The sequence below is a fragment of the Convolutriloba macropyga genome, chromosome 15, assembly GCF_964194025.1.
Source record: "Convolutriloba macropyga chromosome 15, txConMacr16.3, whole genome shotgun sequence".
Taxonomy (NCBI): domain Eukaryota; kingdom Metazoa; phylum Xenacoelomorpha; order Acoela; family Convolutidae; genus Convolutriloba; species Convolutriloba macropyga.
This window is the reverse complement of record NC_134482.1, coordinates 38,811,627-38,834,400: the sequence shown is the minus strand read 5'-3', so window position 1 is coordinate 38,834,400 and position 22,774 is coordinate 38,811,627. Positions and strand designations below refer to the sequence as shown.

Genomic DNA, 22,774 nt, shown 5'->3' with positions numbered 1-22,774 from the left:
ACAGATTCTAAAAAAACTGTAGCGAATGTGTGACTAAGAAAACTTATGACGTCATTTAGCCGATAATAACTGCGTGCTTGTTTTAAATTACTCAGGCGTGTTATTAAATAAAAGAAGGAGGGTGCTAATTAGATCTTATAATTACGGAACGGTTTTCATTAATGATGTAATTCAGTTTTGTTTTGTTTCGCTTGATTTTGTTGCTACAGTTTGTTTGAGGTCAGCTACTTCCGTACAGTTTGACGATAATGATTATTGTGATAACGGGACTTTGTTGACTAGAAGTCAAAGTGTCCTTGATATCGCGGCCCAATTTGCAGGATTGCAAAGAAAGATTAAAACTGTCGGATTACAGTGTGTTGAATCATCCTTAAGGTTGAACCAAGAAGTGAAATAAAAATTGACTGTAAAGAAATATAAGGGTACAAATTAATCCGGTGGTTCGTAAAAACGAGCCAACTAAATTAATAATCGGAAATTCTCACCAAAAAACCTCAGGAGTTAAAGGATAGCAAGAGGGGTGAGTCTTAGACCTGTTAGAAAATAAAATCAATAACAAATTAAGATGAGCTTCTGATAAAGGATGATTAATGGATCTTAAATTTGGGATAAATTGATCAGTTGGTTTGTACTCTGAAATACAGAACGCAATAGGTTGTGATTTGGTGGTCAGAAGCCATGCAATTATTAGCAACCACTTTTTGTTTAGAAGGGCAAAATGTTGTCCCTAATTTTCCTGTCTTTAGAGAGACTGTTTTGTTTATGCCGAAGTTTGGGTTTCATTTGGGGAAAATTTTGCTCAGTTTCAAAACGGGTCTAATGCGTTCTCCGAATGAGGTCTTCAGTTTAAATGATTGCACAACCGCATCTGTGCCAGGAAAAACTTGAATGAGTTTAGCCAAAGGGGTGAAATCTTCTAGAATCCGTACCAAGTCGTCAACCTATAAATTTTTCGACGTATTATGCCATTTAAATCTTTCTTGTTGAGTTGGCAAATACTCCCGTAGGAGGCGATTTCAAATGTGAGTTGCAATTTGTTGTGATGGACGCCAACAATTTGACAGGTCCTTCTCTTTACCAATGAATGCGCAAGGAGGCAAGTTTTAAAAGAAACTGCACTCAGAATCTCGTCAGTTAAAGTTCTCGAACCAATGGCCTTGTAAAGTGATAGTTTAAAAGTTTGTACCAATCTCCTCCAACATCCACTGAACAGAGGAGCAGCTGGGGGGATTGAATTTCCAATCTATCTCCACTTTCATTCAATGTAGCTTAGCTGCAAATGATTTTGATTTCTTCAGTTCTACGATGCTAGATTGCAGAGCGTTGTTTGAACCAACAGAAGATTCGCCACAATCTGAGACGAATTTGTTGGGTTTTCCTCTGCGGCTAATAAAACGCCTGATGCAGTTGACTGTAGAGTCTGTTAAGTGATCAATCGAAACTTCAAGATGTACTGCTCTAACAACAAGACAGTTGAAGAGCAAAACATATCGGCTAGATAACTTGCCATTGTTTATGAAATCGCCAAAGTCCTATGAAATTAAGACCAGCTGTTTCAAAAGACAAACTCATTTTTCTTGGGTAACCTTTCCGCGGGTAATCCAGCCGTCTGTTGTGCTAACATCCTGCTGCATTCTAAGACATGGCAAACAGAGGCATATATTCTGTTTAAAAACTGCTCTACAGCGAAGTATCCAATAGTATTCCATCAGAGTTTTTCGAGTCTGCTCGGACCAAAATGAAAATTAGTTTCGTATGTGCGTGTAGTACGAGCAGCTTAACTGCAGCATTGTTACTGTCAAGTATTATGGGATGACGAGCGGTCATCAGACGAATTGATTTTGTCAAGCGACCACGTGCTCTTAATCGGTTTTTCTTGTCTAGGTAAGATGATAGTGCTTTAAAGTGGCTTGTACTAGAGACATCAATTCCTTTTTTCACAAACAAGTTTTCTTGGTTAAAATCTTGTCTTAGAATATTGTGAATAACGTGCAGATAAGCACGTATTCCAATAACTTCATTTCTGCATCGCGTTTCCTACATTTGTCCGCAAAAACTATACAGATTGCTATCACACGTATTACATTATTCCAACGGCTAAATTTTTTCGCGTCAACAATATTTCATACATTTCATACAGTTGAGTTTACTGAAGAAAGTGACACAAATTTTACTTGTTGGGCATGCAAAATTTTTTGTTTTGGCCACTCAGATCTTTTTTGATTCAAGAATTACTGTTCTGAAATCCATCAAGATTTTGATGTTAATTGCTCAACACTATATCCTATAGTTTTGTCATCTGAGAGGCTAGCTGTGGATGAAACGAACTTCCAATCGAAGGCAGAAGAGAAATCTAGAATTTTGGCAATTTGATACAAATACTCTATGGCGCATTTCAGTTGTTCCCAGGCAGTACAGGACTGTATAAGCTGTCAGAACAAAAAACACAATCTGAAAACTCTATATCATGTTCTCCTTTTATAAATTGGTCTAGTTTATTCCCATATACAACGGCTTGCAGTCCCAAGTTGGTGATAGTCATCCTTTTTATTGGGGCTACACTAGCCTTTCCCTTTACAGGTTTAACGGAGGTCGATCAGTACGAGTTTTAAATTTGTATGTACAAGACAGCAGATAGGGCGTATTCAGAGGCGTCAGTACAAGTACGAAGCTCAAATGAGCTGACAGATTTGTCTAGAAAAAAATCCCAGCAATTTCGTCGTCCTCGAATGCGGGAATTTCATCCCTCAACTTATTGAAATCCTGATGTTATCCTGTAAAATTGGCGTGTTCCATTTTGAACCCGGGTTCCAGGCGGCTTGTAAAGCTTTTTGATTTCGAATTGTTAGACGCGCTATGAATCCAAGGCAATCAAACAACGACGCCGCCAACTTGAGTAATAATCTTTGAGTTACGTTGCCTGTAATCTGGTTTTTTAACATTAGTTTGCATTCATTCACATAGCAATCTAATGCTGCTTTCCATGGTAAACCAAGTACTTTGTGGTTCTGAGGGAGAGCGTTGTCTTGATGCAATCTGATTTTAGGTTCTAAAGAATTTAGAAATTCAGGACCACTTGAATTCCATTTAGTTAGGTTGAAACCTCCTTTAGAGAGATCATTTCTCATTCCTTGCGGTATTTTTTGAGCACATTCGATTGAAATCGTGAAAACATAGAAATCATTCATGTAAATATTGCTTTATACATATTTCAGAGCATCTGGAAACTGTTCTCCGTTATCACGAGCAGTTTTTCGCAAAGCAAATGAGGTAAGACATAAGTTGAGTTTGTGGCTCCAAAAATGTGAATGGTGTACTCGTAGGCTTCAACAGGACCATCGTTTTTTCAAAGAAAGCGCAAGAGTTTTCTTTTTTGAGGAGCAACTTTAACTTGCACGAACAATTGTTCAAAATCAGCGGAAAGCTCTGCTTTCTGCTCCTGGAATCTCAATATCACACCGGTAAGATTGCTTAGCAAATCTGAGCCTTTCAAAAGATTAGAAATTAATAATTGACCCCGAAACACACTTGATGCGTTAGCGACACCGCGTACGTTTCCAAGTTTGTTCACATTTGTGACGGGGTGATGAGAAAGGAACAAAATTTTTCCATCTAGTTTTTTTTTGAATTTTTCTGACATAGTCGTTCTGCATGTTTTTCTTAACCGTTTCCTCGTATTTTTGTTTTAATTGTGGATTTTTTGAAAGTTTATTGTTGAGCCGATGAAGTAGTTTCTCCAAGCCCAAACAAGTTGGGTTTCAACTCCCCATGATAAATTACTGGGTCCTTTAACTATTTGTTTGTATTGTTGTTTGATTGTAAACTCCTAGAATGATGGACATTTTAATGGCCCCTATTTCTGGGAAACATATATGGTTGAGGTGTTCAAACGAATCACAGAGGCGATTCACTCTCTTTATATTAGTTGAAATATTCCGGATCCGGATCGGCGACGACTTCTATTTATTCGAATGACTGCTCCCCTTGTAAGGGTCTAATTTGAAGTCTTACTGGTGCAAAATCTAATTGGCATTTTTCCAATGATTTTCATGCTTAAATTCAGATTTTTTGCAGTTGACCTCTGCAACAAGCCTTGCCAACTACCATTGTCCAATTAAGCATAAGTTTCAAAACTTTATCACTATTTTTGAATTGTACAGGAACAACCACCTGTCCTGTTCCTTGTAAATTTATAGTTTTCACATTAGACTTTTTTGAACCGGACTTAATAGCAAAACTATCATGCAATAGAATTTGGTGGTTCATACGGCAATTGAAAGTCAATGAAAACTGGTTCAAGTTTCTGATGTACTTCCCTAATACCTATCAAAATCAATCAATCAAAAGCAGGAACCTGCCAATACTTACCAAAAGCAAATATCTACCAAATACTGGAACCTACTAATATCTACCAAAAACCGGAAACTGCCAATACCTACCAAAATCAATACCTCCCGAAACAGGAACCTTCCAATACCTACCAAAATACGTAACTATCAATACGACCAAACAGAATGGGTCCTAGGGGTAGGTAAAACCTCAGATGAACCAGAAAAAGCCGGGGGTTGGCGAAACCGCCAACCAGAAGGGGTCCTAGGGGTGTATAAAACCCCAGAAGAAACGAAATGAAGCCGGGGGTTGGGGAAACGACCATCCAGAAGGGGGTCCTTGGGGTTGAGTAAAACCCCAGAATAACAGGAAAGAAGGTGGGTTATTGGGGAAACGACCAACCAGAAGGCTGTCCCTGGTGTTGAGTAAAACCTCAGAAAAACAGGAAAGCAATATGCGAAATTAAATATCAATATAACTTTGAATAACGCAATCTTTATCTTTGTCTTTTTGGGTATTTTGTGTAGTTATCCCACCATAGTCAGAGTGTTTTGATACAAGTCTAATTTCCGCAAAAAATCTTAAGCATTGAAAAAATCATGGCGCACATCGGTATTGCGCATTGGGAAATGTATTCTTTTGAAAACAAAACTTAGATTTAATTGTGCAACGGTTTCGAAAACTGTTGGGTTGGGTGCCAAATTTGTTATTGAATAAAGGAAGGAGGGATTACTTTGATCTTATGATTTCGGAACGTTTTGATTAATAATGTAATTCAACTTTGTTTTGTTTGGCGTGATTTTGTTTCTACAGTTTGTTTGGTTTTGAGCTACTTCCGTCCAGTTTTTACCAATACCTATCGAAATCAATCAATCAAAAGCTGGAACCTACCAATACCTACCAAAAGCAAATATCTACCAAATACTGGAACCTTCTAATACCTACCAAAAACCGGAACCTGCCAATACCTACCAAAACCAATACTTCCCGAAACAGGAACCTTCCAATACCTACCAAAATACGTAACTATCAATACGACCAAACAGAATGGGTCCTAGGGGTAGGTAAAACCTCAGATGAACCAGAAAAAGCCGGGGGTTGGCGAAACCGCCAACCAGAAGGGGTCCTAGGGGTGTATAAAACCCCAGAAGAAACGAAATGAAGCCGGGGGTTGGGGAAACGACCATCCAGAAGGGGGTCCTTGGAGTTGAGTAAAACCCCAGAATAACAGGAAAGAAGGTGGGTTATTGGGGAAACGACCAACCCGAAGGCTGACCCTGGTGTTGAGTAAAACCTCAGAAAAACAGGAAAGCAATATGCGAAATTAAATATCAATATAACTTTGAATAACGCAATCTTTATCTTTGTCTTTTTGGGTATTTTGTGTAGTTATCCCACCGTAGTCAGAGTGTTTTGATACAAGTCTAATTTCCGAAAAAATTCTTAAGCATTGAAAAAATCATGGCGCACATCGGTATTGCGCATTGGGAAATGTATTCTTTTGAAAACAAAACTTAGATTTAATTGTGCAACGGTTTCGAAAACTGTTGGGTTGGGTGCCAAAATTGTTATTGAATAAAGGAAGGAGGGATTACTTTGATCTTATGATTTTGGAACGGTTTTGATTAATAATGTAATTCAACTTTGTTTTGTTTGGCGTGATTTTGTTTCTACAGTTTGTTTGGTTTTGAGCTACTTCCGTCCAGTTTTTACCAATACCTATCGAAATCAATCAATCAAAAGCTGGAACCTACCAATACCTACCAAAAGCAAATATCTACCAAATACTGGAACCTTCAAATACCTACCAAAAACCGGAACCTGCCAATACCTACCAAAACCAATACTTCCCGAAACAGGAACCTTCTGATACCTACCAAAATACGGAACTATCAATACGACCAACCAGAAGGGGTCCTAGGGGTAGATAAAACCTCAGAAGAACCGGGAAAAGGCCGGGGGTTGGGGAAAACGCCAACCAGTAGGGGTCCTAGGGGTTTGTGAAACCCCAGAAGAACCGAAAAGAAGCCGGGGTTGGGGAAACGACCAACCAAAAGGGGGTCCTTGAGGTGGGTAAGACACCAGAAGAACCGGAAAGAAGGCGGGGTTTGGGAAACGACCAACCAGAAGGGTGTCCTTTGGGTTGAGTAAAACCCCAGAAGAACAGGAGAGAAGGCGGGGTGTTGGGGAAACGACCAACCAGAAGGCTGTCCTTGGGGTTGAGTAAAACCCCAGAAGAACAGGTAAGCAAATGCGAAATTAAATATCAATAAAATCTTGAATAATGCAATCTTTATCTTTGTCTTTTTGGGTATTTTGTGTAGTTATCCCACCATAGTCAGAGTTTTTGATACAAGTCTAATCTCCGATCTTAAGAAATTCTGAAGCATTGAAAAAATCATGACGCGCATCGGTATAGCGCATTGGGAAATGTATTCTTTTGAAAACAAAACTTAGCTTTAAGTGTGCAACGGTTTCCAAAAGTGTTGAGTTGGGTGCCAAAATTTTTATTGAACAAAGGAAGGAGGGGTCTAATTTGATCTTATGATTTCGGAACGGTTTTGAATAATAATGTAATTCAGCTTTGTTTTGTTTGGCGTTATTTTGTTTCTACAGTTTGTTTGGTTTTCAACTACTTCCGTCAGTTTTTATCACATCCTATTGAAATCAATCAATCAAAAGCTGGAACCTACCAATACCTACCAAAAGCAAATATCTTCTAAGTACTGGAACCTACCAATACCTACCAAAAACCGGAACCTGCCAATACCTACCAAAACCAATACTTCCCGAAACAGGAACCTTCCAAGACCTACCAAAAGACGGATCTCTCAATACGACCAACCAGAAGGGGTCCTAGGGGTAGATAAAACCTCAGAAGAACCGGGAAAAGGCCGGGGGTTGGGGAAAACGCCAACCAGAAGGGGTCCTAGGGGTTTGTGAAACCCCAGAAGAACCGAAAAGAAGCCGGGGTTGGGGAAACGACCAACCAAAAGGGGGTCCTTGAGGTGGGTAAGACACCAGAAGAACCGGAAAGAAGGCGGGGTTTGGGAAACGACCAACCAGAAGGGTGTCCTTTGGGTTGAGTAAAACCCCAGAAGAACAGGAGAGAAGGCGGGGTGTTGGGGAAACGACCAACCAGAAGGCTGTCCTTGGGGTTGAGTAAAACCCCAGAAGAACAGGAAAGCAAATGCGAAATTAAATATCAATAAAACTTGAATAATGCAATCTTTATCTTTGTCTTTTTGGGTATTTTGTGTAGTTATCCCACCATAGTCAGAGTTTTTGATACAAGTCTAATCTCCGATCTTAAGAAATTCTGAAGCATTGAAAAAATCATGACGCGCATCGGTATAGCGCATTGGGAAATGTATTCTTTTGAAAACAAAACTTAGCTTTAAGTGTGCAACGGTTTCCAAAAGTGTTGAGTTGGGTGCCAAAATTTTTATTGAACAAAGGAAGGAGGGGTCTAATTTGATCTTATGATTTCGGAACGGTTTTGAATAACAATGTAATTCAGCTTTGTTTTGTTTGGCGTTATTTTGTTTCTACAGTTTGTTTGGTTTTCAACTACTTCCGTCAGTTTTTATCACATCCTATTGAAATCAATCAATCAAAAGCTGAAACCTACCAATACCTACCAAAAGCAAATATCTTCTAAGTACTGGAACCTAACAATACCTACCAAAAACCGGAACCTGCCAATACCTACCAAAACCAATACTTCCCGAAACAGGAACCTTCCAAGACCTACCAAAAGACGGATCTCTCTTGGGGAAAACGCCAACCAGAAGGGGTCCTAGGGGTTTGTGAAACCCCAGAAGAACCGAAAAGAAGCCGGGGTTGGGGAAACGACCAACCAAAAGGGGGTCCTTGAGGTGGGTAAGACACCAGAAGAACCGGAAAGAAGGCGGGGTTTGGGAAACGACCAACCAGAAGGGTGTCCTTGGGGTTGAGTAAAACCCCAGAAGAACAGGAAAGCAAATGCGAATATAAATATCAATAGAATCTTGAATAATGCAATCTTTGTCTTTGTCTTTTTGGGTATTTTGTGTAGTTATCCCACCATAGTCAGAGTTTTTGATACAAGTCTAATCTCCGATCTTAAGAAATTCTGAAGCATTGAAAAAATCATGGCGCACATCGGTATAGCGTATTGGGAAATGTATTCTTTTGAAAACAAAACTTAGCTTTATGTGTGCAACGGTTTCGAAAACTGTTGGGTTGGGTGCCAAAATTTTTATTGAATAAAAGAAGGAGGGGTCTAATTTGATCTTATGATTTCGGAACGGTTTTGATTAATAATGTAATTCAGCTTTGTTTTGTTTGGCGTTATTTTGTTTCTACAGTTTGTTTGGTTTTCAGCTACTTCCGTCAGTTTTTATCAATACCTATCGAAATCAAGCAATCAAAAGCTGGAACCTACCAATACCTACCAAAAGCAAATATCTACTAAGTACTGGAACCTACCAATACCTACCAAAAACCGGAAACTGCCAATACCTACCAAAACCAATACTTCCCGAAACAGGAACCTTCCAAGACCTACCAAAATACGGATCTCTCAATACGACCAACCAGAAGGGGTCCTAGGGGTAGATAAAACCTCAGAAGAACCGGGAAAAAGCCGGGGGTTGGGGTAAACGCCAACCAGAAGGGGTCCTAGGGGTTTGTGAAACCCCAGAAGAACCGAAAGGAAGCCGGGGCTGGGGAAACGACCAACCAAAAGGGGGTCCTTGAGGTGGGTAAGACACCAGAAGAACCGGAAAGAAGGCGGGGTTTGGGAAACGACCAACCAGAAAGGTGTCCTTGGGGTTGAGTAAAACCCCAGAAGAACAGGAAAGCAAATGCGAAATAAAATAACAATAAAATCTTGAATAATGCAATCTTTATCTTTGTCTTTTTGGGTATTTTGTGTAGTTATCCCACCATAGTCAGAGTTTTTGATACAAGTCTAATCTCCGATCTTAAGAAATTCTGAAGCATTGAAAAAATCATGACGCGCATCGGTATAGCGCATTGGGAAATGTATTCTTTTGAAAACAAAACTTAGCTTTAAGTGTGCAACGGTTTCGAAAAGTGTTGGGTTGGGTGCCAAAATTTTTATTGAACAAAGGAAGGAGGGGTCTAATTTGATCTTATGATTTCGGAACGGTTTTGAATAATAATGTAATTCAGCTTTGTTTTGTTTGGCGTTATTTTGTTTCTACAGTTTGTTTGGTTTTCAACTACTTCCGTCCAGTTTTTATCAACACCTATCGAAATCAATCAATCAAAAGCTGGAACCTACCAATACCTACCAAAAGCAGATATCTACTAAGTACTGGAACCTACCAATACCTACCAAAATCCGGAACCTGCCAATACCTACCAAAACCAATACTTCCCGAAACAGGAACCTTCCAAGACCTACCAAAAGACGGATCTCTCAATACGACCAACCAGAAGGGGTCCTAGGGGTAGATAAAACCTCAGAAGAACCGGGAAAAAGACGGGGGTTGGGGAAAACGCCAGGCAGAAGGGGTCCTAGGGTTTGTAAAACCCCAGAAGAACCGAAAAGAAGCCGGGGGTTGGGGAAACGACCAACCAAAAGGGGGTCCTTGAGGTGGGTAAGACACCAGAAGAACAGGAGAGAAGGCGGGGTGTTGGGGAAACGACCAACCAGAAGGCTGTCCTTGGGGTTGAGTAAAACCCCAGGAGAACAGGAAAGCAAATGCGAAAATAAATATCAAAAAAATCTTGAATAATGCAATCTTTATCTTTGTCTTTTTGGGTATTTTGTGTAGTTATCCCACCAAAGTCAGAGTTTTTGATATAAGTCTAATCTCCGATCTTAAGAAACTCTGAAGCATTGAAAAAATCATGGCGCACATCGGTATAGCGCATTGGGAAATGTATTCTTTTGAAAACAAAACTTAGCTTTATGTGTGCAACGGTTTCGAAAACTGTTGGGTTGGGTGCCAAAATTTTTATTGAATAAAGGAAGGAGGGGTCTAATTTGATCTCATGATTTCGGAACGGTTTTGATTAATAATGTAATTCAGCTTTGTTTTGTTTGGCGTGATTTTGTTTCTACAGTTTGTTTGGTTTTCAGCTACTTCCGTCCAGTTTTTATCCATACCTATCGAAATCAATCAATCAAAAGCTGGAACCTACCAATACCTACCAAAAGCAAATATCTACTAAATACTGAAACCTACCAATACCTACCAAAAACCGGAACCTGCCAATATCTACCAAAAACCAATACTTCCCGAAACAGGAACCTTCCAATACCTACCAAAAGACGGAACTTTCAATACGACCAACCAGAAAGGTTCCTAGTGGTAGGTAAAACCTCCGAAGAACCGGAAAAAAAGCCGGGGGTTGGGGAAACCGCCAAACAGAAGGGGTCCTAGGGGTGTGTAAAACCCCAGAAGAACCGAAATGAAGCCGGGGGTTGGGGAAACGACCAACCAGAAGGGGGCCCTTGGGGTGGGTAAAACCCCGGAAGAACCGGAAAGAAGGCGGGGGGTTGGGTAAACGACCAACCGGAAGACGGTCCTTGGGTTTGGTCAAACCTCAGAAGAACCGGAAAGAAGGCGGGGGGTTATGGAAACGACGAACAAGAAAGGGGTCCTTAGTGTGGGTATAACCACAGAAAAACGGGAAAGAAGGCGGGGGGTTGAAGAAACGACAAACCAGGAGGGGTTCTTTGGAGTGGGTAAAAGACCTGGAGAACCGGAAAGAATGCGAGGGTTTGGGAAACGGCCAACCAGAATGGGGTCCTTAGGGTGGGTTAGACCCCGGAAGAACCGGAATGAAGGCGGGGGTAGGGGAAACGACCAACCAGAAGGGGGTCCTTGGGTTGGTTGAAACCACAGAAGAACCGAAGAGAAGGCGGGGGGGGGATTGGGGAACCAGAAGGGTGTCCTTGGTGTTGAGTAAAACCCCAGAAGAACAGGAAAGCAAATGCGAAATTAAATATCAATAAAATCTTGAATAATGCAATCTTTATCTTTGTCTTTTTGGGTATTTTGTGTAGTTATCCCACCATAGTCAGAGTTTTTGATACAAGTCTAATCTCCGATCTTAAGAAATTCTGAAGCATTGAAAAAAATCATGGCGAGCATCGGTATAGCGCATTGGGAAATGTATTCTTTTGAAAACAATACAAAGCTTTAGGTGTGACCCGATTTCGAAAACTGTTGGGTTGGGTGCTAAAATTGTGATTGAATAAGGGAAGAAGGGGCTAATTAGATCTTAGATGGTTTCGGAACGATTTTGATTTAAAATGTAATTCAGCTTTGTCTTGTTTGGTGTTATTTTGTTTCTGGAGTTTGTTTGGAGGTCAGCTACTTCCGTCCAATTTGATGATTATGATTGTTGTGATAACGGGCTTTTGTTGACTAGAAGTCACAGTGTCCTTGACAAGGCAGATCACTCTTATTATTTCATGAATAATTTTATATCCCAAATCGTTCAAATGTGTTGATAGTAATGTCCGGTTGCGGAAAAAGGCCCCACGCAAAAAAAACCCATATCATTTTTGATAGGAAATAAACCCCCACGGAAATAAAGCCCCACGGATATAAACCCCAATTTACTATCAAAGAGTTGCTGATTTAGCGCGATTGGCCATGCCTCAGCGGCCCGTGGGACAAGATCCAGTAATGTCAGTCTGTGTAATTAAAAACTGTGTCCCAGTTTAAAATTTTTGTCAAGATTAGTGAGTCCAGCATATCCCAGATCATTGTCTATCAGATGTTCGACCCGGACCAAATTGACCTCTGATGAAACCATCTTGGACCAAATTTATCTCCGGTCAGACCATCCCAGAACAATATGTCCGCTTATGACACCATTTCTAGATCTCTGTACGCTCGATATTCGTTTCCCAGAATTATGTAATTCGAGTGTACGATTTGCAGGCGTGCACTCAAAGGTGGTCTGATTAATATTTTTATATAGTCGAAGCCGAACTAATCAATTTAAGAAAAACTTTTGTGCTTATAGTTTTTAGAGACAACAAAACATTTTTGAAGAGTATAAACATCGCGAAAAATTGGCCTTTTTTAAAAAAAAACATAAATGAAAACTTTTTTCAGTTTTTTGATCATTAAGTGCCCTTGAAAACATTAAAGGATTTCAAAATTAGACACTGATTAGAGAATTAGACCTATTTAACTATTTAACTAAATTAGATTCTAGAGGCAAGGAAAGGGTTTTGAGGATAATGATAAAATCACGAATTTTACAATTTTCAAGTAAATTTGCATTTTTTTCCCATTTCCCCATTTTTTTTAAGTTTTTGTCATTTTTCATTTTATCTGATCTCTAGGGAGCAAAAACGTCTTTCAAGCTTACAATGCGTTGTTGAATGCGAATATAAAAAAGGCTAAAGTTTGGTGTTAAAGGTATTTGTGATGGTTTCAAAGAAACATCGAGAAACTTAGAAGTTTTCTTTATTTAAGTTTCCAAGAACAAAAGAAGAACTTACCTGACGAACTTTTTTGTTATGTCGATAAGTAACGGCTACAAAAGTAAACACAATTCTAATTTTGTTTTGGCGCTATCATTTTCTTTCTGGCCTATCAATCATGTGTCAGAAGCAAATTCTCCCACCAACAGAAACCTGATTCTAACATCCTCTGACCTCCAACTAATGAATTCGATTGTACCTAGGCCATATATGATTCTCATGAAATATTGATGAAAATAGAAAATCAACTCCGGGATTCGGAACTAAGATCTAGTCACATGTCGATCAAGTGAAATATTTTTAGCTAATCTAAAATTTCTCTGTATATTTTCGCATAGATAACCACTATAAAAACGAGCTAAGTATTTATAATTTCAGTTCCAATTTCATTTAAAGTTCAGCTTATCGAATTCTTTTGACCCGTGTTATCGACCACGACAATGATGTCCAGACCAACCACAGACAGACATATTTTGGATCTACAGAATGCAGAATCAGCTACTGCGTTGATTTTGTCTTTTGTGGAGAAATGTCGAGAAGAGAAGAAAGAGGACAAAATCGGCACTGATGGTACTTTACTGCACCTACAGGTAACTAATCTCTTTTTTAGTATGTGCGCGCAAGATGCAACTATTAAACTTAAAATCCTAATTAGTCCTAGGAATTTAATAGACACTCCGTATAAAGACATCAGATTGGCGATTCAAAATTGTATTTCTCCTAAAGAGAGAGTAGTAACGACAGACAGGGATAAATTTCTGTCCGTACTAAAAGGTGTAGGGGATTCAGACGACGACTTCCTAGCACGTCTTAGAGAATAAGCACGCTATTCTGGTTTCAAAAAACTCAAAACAGCGGTCAACTCCGAAGAGGTCGTGGTAAAAACAAAGTTTATCACAGATTTGAGGGACCCTGAAGCAAAACTTAGGCTACTAGATGGTATTGAAGCAAAACCAACAATGTCGGTTACTGAAATGACCGAGAGCTTACAGTTCAGAAGTCAAGCAATGACTTTTGCAAATTCTTCATCAGGTAATAAGCCTTTTCCTAATAAAGAAGAAGTTGGGTTCAAATTCAAAACGATCTTTCGAAAGCCAAATGAAAAATTTACGGCTAATAAAAGCAACAATATATGCACTAGGTATAGAGGTCAGCCACATTCTAATAGACCTTGTCCAGCGCTGGGTAAAAAATGCAACACCTGTGAAAAGGTGGGACATTTCTAAAAAAAAGTGTAGAAGCAAGACTCAACCAAATTCAGGTATGTACAATAAACAAAATAATTTTTGCGAAGAAGAAAATACTCCTTCAGAGCTAGCACCTCCACCATCAGAGATGGGAATGTTAAATACTAAAGAACAAATCTTTAGCATGTCTGCGACGTGGGAATATATCTCAATAAATAACTGCAAAGTAAAACTGCAGGTAGACACAGATGCAGATAGCACAGTGATATTTGCAAAAATATGGATTGAGCTTGGTAAACCTCATTTGGATGATAAGATAAGACATCAAGAAGCTTGTGATGGTCATCAATTAACGCATCTGGGATCACTTACTTGTGACGTTGAGTGGAACAGAAGCAGGCTCACACAAAAACAACTACACGTTGTGCAGTCTGATGAAGAACTTGGACTTCTTGGTATAGACATTCTAGCCAAGCACGGTGTGAACAACATCACAACCGAGCACCTACCTGCTGTAAAGGATTACAAAGCTCATGTGAAGTTGATACCAGGAACACAGCCAATGTTCTGAAAAGCCAGAAAAATACCTCTACCTCTTCAAGACAAGGTCACAGAGAAGCTGGAACAAATGGTCAGACAAGGCATCCTTGAACCGGTACAGCCAGGAGGAGTCACTAATGCATCTCCAGTGGTGTGGCAGAGAAGGAAGAGTGGAGAACTGAGACTGTGCGTGGATTTATAACGACATATCAATGGCCAGGTGATGGATGAGGACTACCCCTTACCAGACATGGAGACAATCTTCCACAACCTGCATGGGCCTCCCACTTTGGAAAACTTGACCTCTCAGATGCTTACTATCAAGTTGAACCTGACGAAAAGGCAAAAAATATATGCACAAACAACACATCTCAGGGACTGTTCAAGATGTGTCGACTATCTCAGTAATTGAAAAACTCTTCTTCAATCTTCCAGAATTGCATAGAATCAACACTCAAAAGAATCAAAGGTGTTGTGATCTTTCAAGACGATGAGGTGGTCTATGGAACTACCAAGGAGCAGTTCGACAAGAGAATGCTTGCAGTCAAGAGTCAACTGCCTGAAATTTTTTTTTACTCTTAATGAGAAAAATGTAACTTAAAACCAGTCGATAGCGTTAGTTTTTGGGATACTCCATTTCAAAGCAGGGAATAGCACCAGATCCCAAACATGTTGAAAAAATAAAAAATACAAAAGCACCAGCTAACAACAAATAACTCGAATCGTTTACGGAAGAATGATTCCTGATTTTGCAACAAAAATGTTACCATTAAATAACATGAGAAATAGCGATTTCTCATGGGGCAGAATGCAACAAAAAGCCTTTGACGACATAAAAAATGAATTATGTGCTAACCCACCTGTACAGCCACATAGTTTACAAAAAGAAGCAACACTTACTACTGACGCCTCTGAAAAAGCCATTGGCGGAGTTCTTTCGGAAGAAGGACATCCTGTCATATATATATATATATATATATATATATATATATATATATATCGAGAAAGTTGACTCCAGTGGAGCAAAACTACTCGAACATAGAGCGGGAACCACTGGCAATTGTATTTGTGGTCACATGATTGAAGCAATGTCTTCTTGGAAGACAATTTACCCTACAGACGGACCACAAACCACTCAATTATCTCTTTGCACCAGACGAAGAAATCCTGAAGACGGCATCAGCTAGAATGACAAGATGGGCAATAGCTCTTATGGGCCTCGACTATGAGTTCAAATACACACCAGGAGAGTAAATGCCCCATGCAGATGCTTTGAGCAGAATGGATTTCGACGAAGACGAATCCGACAACGATCGAGTGTGCTTCGCAATCAATAACATCTACTTCGCTCAGTGTGATTTGGTGACCCAAGCTGGAATCAAAACTGAAAATGGAACAAACAGCCACTTCCAGGACATGTTGAAATGAATCAAAAGCGGCATTTTGACAAAAAAGTTCAGAAGCGGAAAAAAGAATCGAACAACACAAAGTTGCACTGACCATAGACAATGAAATCACCTTCAGAGGTGTTGTTTCTTTCATTCCGCCCAAAATACGACACTTGGTTTTGGCAAAAGCGCATGAGACATTTCCTGGGAAGAATGCAACTGAGGCATCAGTCAGAACGATAGCACGGTGGCCTGGCATTACCCAAGAGGTTCAACATTTTGTTAGTTAATGAACAGGACTAGCCTGGGAAAAACTGTCTCTGCGTGGCCACAAGCCGAAGTTCGGGAACTACTCCACATGGACAGGGGTTATGTTAAAGACCAAGGCAATATCTTAGTAATTGTCGACGCTGGTTCTGGCTGGATAGAAACTTTCTCCGCGGGAAGTAGAACATCAGAAACAGTTAAAGTATATCTTAGTCAAATCTTTGCTTGGTTCGGAATACCAAAACTCTTCGTATCAGATAATGGTCCTGAGTTTGTAAGTGCTGACCCTTAACAGTGGTGTGAATCACTGATAATTAAGGAAATAGAATCAATCGTCTATAATCCAACAGCTAACGGACTAGCTGAAAGAGCAGCGGGCACTTCAAGCATGGAGTCCCAATCTTAATGTGTCATTTGGAGCGTTCCTGCAAAGGGCACTGATGACACTTCGCAAGACTTCAGAGACGAGGAGCGAAACTCTAGTTGAACTCCTGTTGGGATGCAAAGTGAGACTACCAGCAATAGCAGATTTCGACTTGTGAGAACCCATTCTATTTGTGATACCTATGGATACATAAATATATATCAAAACCTTTGTGTGTACTAAATTATTAATTACCCTCTATTTTAATATTTATATCATGCGTTTTATAACTAAGGTTATGATGACTTTTATTACTCACATATAACTATATTCCCGCTAGTCTACTAATTTATTTCATAGTTTGTATTTCATTGTATTTTATGTTAAGTAAGCTTAATCTCGATTAATCTCTTGAATTCAAGTTGTCTCTGTAATCGCTTCTTATTTACTCAAGTCTAACTTAATATGGATTCGCCTTGCGATTCCATTGAGCAAATTTAGTAAAACACACATAATTCAGGATTCGCCCTGCGATTCCACAATAGATTCAATATAGTGTAATCACTCTACTCTTCCAATTCAAATAGCTAACCTAAGCTATAACACTCTTCAAGGCCAATGAAAATACAAAGACACTTCCTGCTACCTTCGTCATCAGGAAGGGCTTAAACATATCTTTCATACAGCTCGAAAACTCGACTTGGACTATTCTAGTGATCGAAAACCGAATTGCAAGTCTAGAAGAGGACAGTGTGAAAACCGAACTAGCAGTGGAGGAGACAATATTTCAATCAGAGCACAACTTCACAACACAGATGTGGGAACTTCACATCAGGATGAAGCTTCTGCAGCCACATCAACTGCAGAGCACCAACAACCCAAGCCACCAGAGCCTTCACGCACACCAACAAGAAACAGAAAACAACCCGACATATTTTGGAGAACCTATTCCCACAAACTTGCTTTAAAAAGGCGGGAGGATGTGATGGTATCAAAGAAACATCAAGAAACTTAGAAGTTGTCTTTATTAAAGTTTCCAAGAACAAAAGAAGAGCTTACCTGACGAACTATGTTGTTATTTCAATAAGTAATGATCACAAAACTACACTCAATTCTAGTTTTGTTTTGGCGCTATCATTATCTTATTGACCTATCATTCATGTGTCAGAAATTAATTCTCCCACCAACAGAAACCTGATTCTAACATCCTCTGACCTACAACTAAAGAGTTCGATTGTACCTAGGCCATATATGATTCTCATGAAATGTTGATGAAAGTAGAAAATCATCTCTTGGATTCGGAACTAAGATCCATTCACATGTCAATCAAGTAAAATATTTTTTGGTAATCTAAAATTTCTCTGTATATTTTCGCATAGATAACCACTATAAATACGAGCTAATTTTTGTGTAATTTCAGTTCCAATTTTAATTGAAAATTCAACTTGTTGAAGTCTTTTGAACCGAGTCTTCAATTCAAAGACTTCGACTACCAATCTAGACGAAACTTCGACAAGGAATCTCTGGGATATCCTAATCAAAACTGTCATTCGAGTTCATAATATAACTTTTGATCGGTATCTCTTTCTCACGCGAAAAGAGCAGAAGGGGGAACCAATAGAAAATTTCTACGGTCATCTCAAAGAACTTTCCAAAAACTGTGATCTCGGAGAAAAGGGAGATTCCATTATCAGAGACGTTTTTATTGCCAATATGCAAAATGAAGATATTCAAAAAGAGATTTTAAAAGAAACGGTAGAACCCGATAAAGTTTTGGCAATTGCAATCAATATCGAAATGGGTACTCTCAATCAACTTAAAAGGACTGCAAGTAAATCCGAACTCAATTCCACAGTTAATCAAGTACAACGGATGCGCATCGCAAATGCTACCCCTTTCTCCAATATGAACACCACTGCAAGGAAAAATCATACGACTTGTCATTTTTGTGGAATGAATTGGATTTCAGAACATCGAAATAAATGTCCTGCACTTGGGAAGAAAAGCAATAACTGTGGCATTGAAAATCATTTTGCTAAAGTTTGTCGCAAACCCCCCAAGTATCCTAGTTCATACCCAAAACCTAGACCCCGGGTCAACAATGTCGAAAATGAAGATCAGACTGATAACAATAATCAAATTTCGGAACATTTCAACACTGATTTGGAATCAAATTATTATTCGGATGAGGATAACTGCGTTGCATCAGTATCTTCAACAGACTCTACAACTTCTATAGAAGCAATTAATCTCCCTGTGGTATTCGGAAAAACAGCAACAAATGTTTTGGTGGATTCGGGCAGCGTTTGCACGATAATAAATGAAACGCTGACAAACTCCATCATTTCCCAAGACTCATACTCAAAGTGGATACGCGAGGCAGTTCCCGAACAATTGGAAACTTTCTCTAATGAACTCATTCAAACGCTAGGTATTCTACAAACGTCAATTCAAAGCAACAATTGGTACGCGAATCCAATCGAAGTTCCATTAGTAACAGATGGTCACCGTTCACTATTGTGTAGAGATCTTTTCCCTGCCCTTGGAATTTCAATTCAACAATCTAGCAGCCCGAATACAGTTAATCAGGTAGAACAGGAAAACTGTCCAATCAAAAAACAAATTGCAACCGATTTTCCTGATTTAACCTCCAGAATTGGTAAGTCAAATTTACGTACACTTCGCCTAAGATTTCATAAACATTATACCCCATCACATCAAAAAGGTCGGCGTGTTCCTATAAACCTGTTACATAAAGTACCTGATGAACTGAAGAAACTCTCATATCAAGGACATATCGAAAAGCTACAGGAATGCTCTAATAGGCATTTTATTTCACCAATCGTAATCACAGTTCAAAAAGACAAACCCGTTAAGTTAGCCCTTGATTCAAAAGTTTTGAAAAAAGCTAATCATAAAAATAAGTATCAAATGCCGAACATAGACAGTCTTATCGATTCTATTTCACAGCACATCAACGATTCCAATCCAGGTCATAACGTATATTTTTCAACAATTGATCTAAAATACGCATATAGGCAACCAAAATTGCATCCGGAGTCCTCTCGCCAAGGTAATTTTAATATTATATGTGGTGATTCGACTGGTACGTATCGTTTTAAAACGGGGTTTTATGGTCTTACCGATATGCCGGCGGAGTTTCAAAAGGCCATGGATTACACATTGGTTGGTTTGACTAATACATAATGCTTTCTTGACGACATACTTATAGTTAGCAAAAGGAGTATGGATTCACACATCCAATACGTTTACAAATGCTTACAAAAACTTGACGCCGATAATCTCAGAATAAACTTAAGTAAATGTCATTTTGCAAAACACCAGATAAACTGGCTTGGTTTCACAGTTTCCAAAAATGGTGTTAAACTTATAGAATCGAAAACAGCAGCAATAGCAGAAATCAAGGCTCCAAAAACATTAAACCAACTACAATCATTCTTGGGTAGTGTTCATCATCTAGGCAAATTCATTCCCAATATTGACAAAAATTTGTCACTCTCTTCGGTCTCTATTAAAGAAAAATAAAAAATTTCTCTGACTGAAAATCACCAAATTCATTTCGAACATATTAAAACTACAATCGCAAATGCTACGGAAAATACTCATTTTAATCCAACCTCGGAAACGCGGGTCAAAAGCGATGCATCTCGCCAAGTTCTGGGCGCTGCGCTTGAACAATTGGATAGTGAAAGGTGGAAAACGGTAGTATTTGCATCTCGTTTCCTTAATAGCAATGAAGAACGTTACAGTATCAATGAACTCAAATTGCTTGGCGTGGTTTGGGCCATCGAATACTTTAAATATTATCTTTTTGGAAAAAACTTTACACTATTGACCGATCATAGAGCGCTTCTTTCAGTTTTAAAATCTCATCGTTCAAATAAATCCTATAATAGTCGATTAACACGGTGGATAGATCGTTTACTACCCTCTGATTTTAATATAGAACATATCCTTGGCACTAAAATAAGATTAGTTGATTATATTTCGCGACAACCAAATCAGAAAGCAAAAAGCATTACTCAATACGATGAGGAATTCATGGTATCTACAATTTCCCGCATTCGCGACGCAGTTGCAACTTTATTTAGTCACTCAAACAAAGTTCCATTGCAAAAGCGGCACCCTACCAGCAAAAGTCAGTTCCAAGTAAACAAGACTCGCGTTCACTCTTGCAAAATTGCTAAAAGCAGCGCACATACTCCAAATACCTCAAATAACTCACTCACTACTCTAGCAAAAGTAAATAATTTCTAACTTCAATTGACTTTTCTAACTTCAATTGTCACGCAAATCATTTGCTCAAAATCAATACTGTATCCGCTCCGCAAATCCAGTCACAAAGTTTAAAGCTCAATTCAACCACCAATACTAGCACTAACGTAAATCATATCCCAATGTCTGCTAATGAGTCCGCTCAAAACAATCCCTCAGCTTCACCGCAAACTCCCCGAGTCACCTTCACAGCACAATCCACGCCAAATACAAACACTAGTGCAAGCATCAACAAAACCCAGGCCTCTTCATCACCCGAACACCGAGACATTGAGCTATCCCGTGAGGAGATTTTCGAAAATAATTTAAATCAACTCTTCACAAAGTCCTTCCCCGCAGTTCTCACCAGCAAGGATGCTGTTCTAAAGGAAGTCAGGGACTGTGTGATGCAAGACGACGAGGCTAGATATAAAGAGGTCAGCCACTACATCCACTCTTTCTGGAAGGACCTTCACGTTAAGTCCGGATGCTTTTGCGTCGACGAACGCGTCGCGATCCCGAACTCGATCAAAGATGCTGTAATCGAGCCAATCCATATGAGGCATCCAGGAAGTTGGGGGATGATCTCATTATCCCAATATGCATGGTGGCCCTACATGCATAGGGAAATTCTTGCGAAAACTTCCGATTGTGTTCCGTGTACAGATATTGATAAGAAACTCAAACCTATCATCCCTAAATCTAAGTGGCATCCATATAAATTATGTCAAGAACCTAATGAGGAAATTCAAATTGACTTTGGTGGTCCAATATTGAATGAAAAAGATAAAGAAATCTACTTTTTAACATGTATCGATCGTTATTCAAAGTACCCCACAGTTGTGATTTTTGAAAATGTTAATGGGACCAATGTCGTTAAATTTCTCCGAGAATATGCATATAATCATGGGATTCCGCGAACAATACGTTTAGATCAAGCCACCTGTCTAGTAGGTAAACAAGTTACAAGTTACTGCAATGAAAATAACATTGACATTCTCGACGCTCATGTAGGTGATCATAGGGCTAATTGATTAGTGGAGCGAATGATTCAAACAATAAAAAGGCGTCTATCCTGCAAGAAAGCTGAGAATAAAGAAACCTTTGCTACTTCTACTGTAATTAAACAGATTATTTCAGACCTCCTTCTAACAGAACAGAAAACCACAAAGATAACACCGTTCGAAGCTCATTTTGGTTGCCCTGCAAATACGTCTTTAAAGAATATTAGTACTGTTCCTTCGAGTCTAAATCTAACTTATGAAAAAATTTTTAACCCCTATTTAGATGCCGACACGGTCACCGCAGATGATTTCCTCGACGAGTTGGGCTGGGTCAATCCTGATAGGAGCGATTTGGATATTGAGAAAAATATGTGTCGGGCACAACAGGACGCAGGCCGCCGCTATCGTGATTCCGATAACAAGGAATCCCGATTCATAATCCATCCCAAAATTTCGAACCCCATTCACAGAACTGAGGCCTCTTTAAACATCAAACTTGCCAGAAAACTGCCCAAAAAGAAGAGAGCAAAAAGACGACTCGCTGGCTTGTACGAAGTACTCAAACCTGGATCGTAGGTGACCAAATCCTCCACAACGACAACAATCATCAACGAGCCAGGACGAGCACCTGTAAAAGTTCGGGACAGTGATTTGGCAAAACTTGGCACTAAAGCGAAGCGCGCTACAAATATGTGGACTTACGCACAGCGCAGACCCGCCCCATATGAACAAACAACAGAAAGAAAAATAGCCAAGCATAGCAATGACTTGAAAAAACAGAAAATGGAGAAATCAAAATACGTCACCGACAACGCGACACCACATCAGTAGTTTTCATCCGTCAATTCCAACGTCAACCCTGCTTTAACCGTTCGCAAACCCTCCAAGCCACAACCTAAACGTAGACGAACCACAGCCCCTCCGAACGAACCCAGTGAAAGTGCATCTCAAGATCAACC

At 39.4% G+C, this 22,774-nt stretch overlaps 1 protein-coding gene across 1 annotated transcript in view; it reads right to left on the bottom strand.

Annotated features, from left to right (window-relative positions):
* The window catches only part of LOC142354058 (uncharacterized), a 469,891-nt gene that overhangs the window by 420,920 nt on the left and 26,197 nt on the right, over nucleotides 1–22,774 (bottom strand). The gene's annotated exons all lie outside the window — the stretch shown is intronic.